The sequence below is a fragment of the Protopterus annectens genome, chromosome 6.part1, assembly GCF_019279795.1.
Source record: "Protopterus annectens isolate FY-2018-M chromosome 6.part1, PAN1.0, whole genome shotgun sequence".
Taxonomy (NCBI): Eukaryota; Metazoa; Chordata; order Ceratodontiformes; family Protopteridae; genus Protopterus; species Protopterus annectens.
The window spans coordinates 349,181,998-349,186,139 of NC_056738.1; positions in this window are offsets into that span (position 1 = coordinate 349,181,998).

Here is a 4,142-nt window from a genome sequence, read left to right on the forward strand (position 1 = left end):
TCTTACTGTAGTGGACACATGTTGGTTGAAGGCTAGGTTACTATTTACATGAGTTCCAAGAACTCTGACTAATGAATACATTTTTAGGGGTGTTTTATTGATGACACAGTTATCTGGAGTGGCCATCTTCCCAAAAGGTACTATAATACATTTCTTGATATTAAGTTTTAAGCCATGGCTTTGGCACCAAACATTTGTCTGTGGTACACCTTCCCAAAGGGTGCTGTCATCTTGGGGAGATTCAGTGACTGCTCTGTTTGCTGTCATCTGCAAACTTGCTTAGCCAGAGGTCTTTGATGTCTGAGGAGTAGATACCAAAGAGGAGTGGGCCTAGTCCAGAGCCTGGGGGACTCCACTGGTGACCAGTCTCTTTGTGAAGGTGGCATCACCAGTTCTAACCTCCTGGATCTTATCAGTGAGCCAGCTAGCTATCCAAAGTGTTATAAAGGGGTTTATACCTAGTTTTGCAAGTTTGTTGACAATGCCTGAGTGGAGTATTATATCATATACTTTGGCTAGAGCTAGGTAGGCAGTATACACAGTTTTCCCTTCATCCATTGCCTTAGTGACCTTTTCAAAGAAGTTCACCAGATTCAGTAGGCATGACCTTCCTTTGACAAAGACAAACTTGGATGGAGCCTTTGTCTGGAGGTCTCCTATGTCCTTGTTGAAAATATCAATGATAATCCTTTCCATGAATTGCAAATAAGACTAGTCAGACTAATGGGTTTGTACTTTCCAGGATCTACTGATGGTCCTCCCTTATGAAGGAGGATTACCATTGCAGTCCTCCATTCACATGGCACTATAGTTAAATAATGACTCCATTGGTCCTGATAAATCATATTTTAGACTGTTCTAGATGCTTCCTGAGCAGTCATATTTTAGATTGTTCAGACAGCATCCTGGGATGTTATTGGGGCCCATTGAAGCTGTGTTCTTAGCTTTAGAGAACACAGCCAGTACATGCTCCCTGGTTATAGTTGGGGGGGGGTGAGGGTATTTTTTGAGAAGATGGCTTGGGGCAGTAAAGTTAGAAATTAATTTTTCTGCTAACAGGTTCACTATATCATCTGGGTTAGTTAATATGGGACCATTAACCACCAGTTCAGCACATTGTTGTGTGCTGTCCTTGTGGGTCCTGACATAGCTGAAGAAGGTGTTATGGTTAACTTTCAACTGGGAGGCTATCTTAACCTCAAAACTGGCTTTGCTTGACCTAATTAGCCCTCTTAGTTTCCTATTTAGTTTGATGAAAAAGTTAATATATTTATGGGAATTACCCTTCTTGAGTTTTGCGATGATTTTTTTCCTTTTGTTATACATATTGTTTAATTTGGGGTGTCACCTGGGCGGTTTGTTTCTGGTACTAGTTCTGGGTTCACTTCTGGTAGGCACAGCAGCCTCTATACAGCCATTGACATGACTGGACAGAATTTCTGAGATCAATTCAGCATAGGCTGATCTGCTGTCAGGGTTTGGAAAGGTATTGAATGTTGAAGAACCAGCACTTAATAAAAGGTAATTTGCCTTGGATTAGTTCCTAGCTGTTACTGGTTCTAATGGAATTAGGGAGTTGATTTTGATTCTGAAGGAGACAGCTTTATGATCAGACCTTACCAGGGAAGGCAAGACATGGGAGGGGGGAGTGTGCAGCTTTCTTCCATGTTAGTGAGTACAAGGTCCAGTATGTTGGAGCCTCTAGTGAGTGTATTCACTATTTGGTCAAAGGCGCTTTGTATTTATGAAGTCTGGGAATCTCTCTGCCTGTAGCTCATAGGCTGTGTAGGATTCCTAGTGTTTAGAGGGGTAATTAAGGTCACATTAATGCCCTTCTAGCCTGCCAATATACCAAAACAGTTGTTCCCATAATAAGTTTCCAGGCTGTTCTTAAAAATATCTAACCTAGTGCTTACTTTAATGTAATTTGGTAATCTATTCCATGCATCAAGTGAAATGAAGATCTGAAGAGTCTTCATCTTCTAATTCTTTAATATCTACTCTATCAAATATTACAACAGAGTGATCTTCATCACCATTAGTCTTACTAATCCCACTGTTTTCATTGCTTATTACATTTGCAAACATGCAAGTCTCATCCAGCTGACTTTGTGCATCCACAGCTTGAGTCGTGTTAATGTCTGTATTTCTCCTCTTTTTTCTTATAGTAATATTCTTCAATCCTTCCATGTTCAATTTTGATTTCTCCCTTTTTACCTGCCCCTTGCCTTTTTTTTATACCTTCTCTTTTGGAAAAATGATGCCTTTTCTGTAACTTGAGGGTTTTCTGGTAGAAAAAAAATGTTATCATTCCCTGTAATGTGTGTGTTACATAACAAAGCAGAATCCTTTGTAGTATGTATTCTCTTTACTTTACAGAACATTTATCAAGTTATTTTTCGTCCTTGTTATTTGTTGTGAGCGTATTCCTTTCTTTCTTTTTTTTTCTTTTTTATGCTCTTAATTGTCTGATTGCTGAATACTTGTATCCAGAATTCCAAATTTGTCAGTGGCATTATCTTGTTCTATAGGGGGTGAGTGATCCTTAAAGGCAATAGACACACTCTTTCCTAAATGTGTTCTATTTGCTCTTTGCATAACATTATCTATCTCATCAGTCCAGTCATTAATATATGTAACAACAGTTCTCCAATTCATGCCAATTGCACAAGCGCAATCATCATTAGACAGACTAGATTTACTACCAATAATGGTAAGCAAATCAACTTTTGACATGAAGAACACAGATCACCAGTGTTATCAAGTGCTGCCTTTAAAAATGCATAACATTTAGTACTCTTATGGCATACTCATTTAAGGAATCCATATTCAGCTGCAAATAAATAAGGAATTCTAAAAGAAAAGAATGATCAAAATCAGTTACCACAGAATTCAAAGAGAATTTAAATCATCTTCTGTCAGAAAAATCACACAAACAATATACAGCTAAATATTAAATTAAGTACAGTAAAGCTGTTGCTCTGACTATACAAGTTGTGAAAGTCACAAGAAAGCTGGAATTCCTTTACACCATCACTGTCACTTGCAGTTGCACCTCTTTTTAACAGTAAAGATCAATACATCGCAGACAAAGACAGGCTTGTTTGGATAAGCTCACACAGTGCAATAAAACCTGTCATCAAGTCATCAAACAAATACATGGTCTACAAAAAAAAAAAATCCAGTCGTACTTTCCATTACAAAGCCAAGTCTAAATAGTCAGGTCTGTCTAATTAATTCCAAATGTCCTTCCAAAAGACTTCTTGCATTCATTACATATTAGATAACAGGCAAAATATACAATTATACCGTACTGGAGAAGTAACATTGTACAATAGGGTATTAATATACAGGTATAACCTAATTTAAAAAAAGTCTGCTGCTCCATGGCATTCTATTAGGCTGCTGTGAAACACAGACTGAGAACAAAGAAAAAAACAAGCAGTCACCATCTTGTTTCCAACAGTTAAACACAGCTTTGCTGTTCAGTGAGCATAAAATTAGAAAAAACAAATAAAAAGAAAAAAAGATACTAGCAAGAGAAACTGCAATAGCAGATGTTCTTCGTGTTTCACTGTTGCAGTCATCACATTTGGGTTATCTGCTTGCAGTAGCCCTCAGTCAGCCTGATTATCAAAGTCTTGGGCCCTGCATCAGTTGCTGTCTCATCTTCCATGATGTCAGGTAGTCAGGGGTATAAAGCATGCAGCCGACGCCATTTTATCAGTGTGGTGCCCGAAGCAAAAGCAGTTCACAAGTGCCAGTCGACCAACTCCTGAAATTTTCGTTTTCGAGTTTCAGAACCAAAGTCTTCAACTAAAGCTAAGTACCCTATTGGGGACACTTTTTCTTGCTCTAAACCAATGTCAGTATAAGTTAATAATTGTATTTCTTGTGGAAAGCAAATACCTCACAAAGATTTTCATTCCTAATGTATTCCTTGCCTAGGCCCTGACCACGACGTACCTCGCTGTCGGTTTTGTGCCTTATTTAAACAAAGAACTATTTGTCGTTGGTATATTTATGCTTCTAAATACTTTGGAACTCGGTTCAATTACCCAGATATGGCTTTGGTAAGCCACCTGACTACCGACATTCCCGAAAAAATGCAAAGATAAAGACAGAGACAGGCTGCCTAGGTC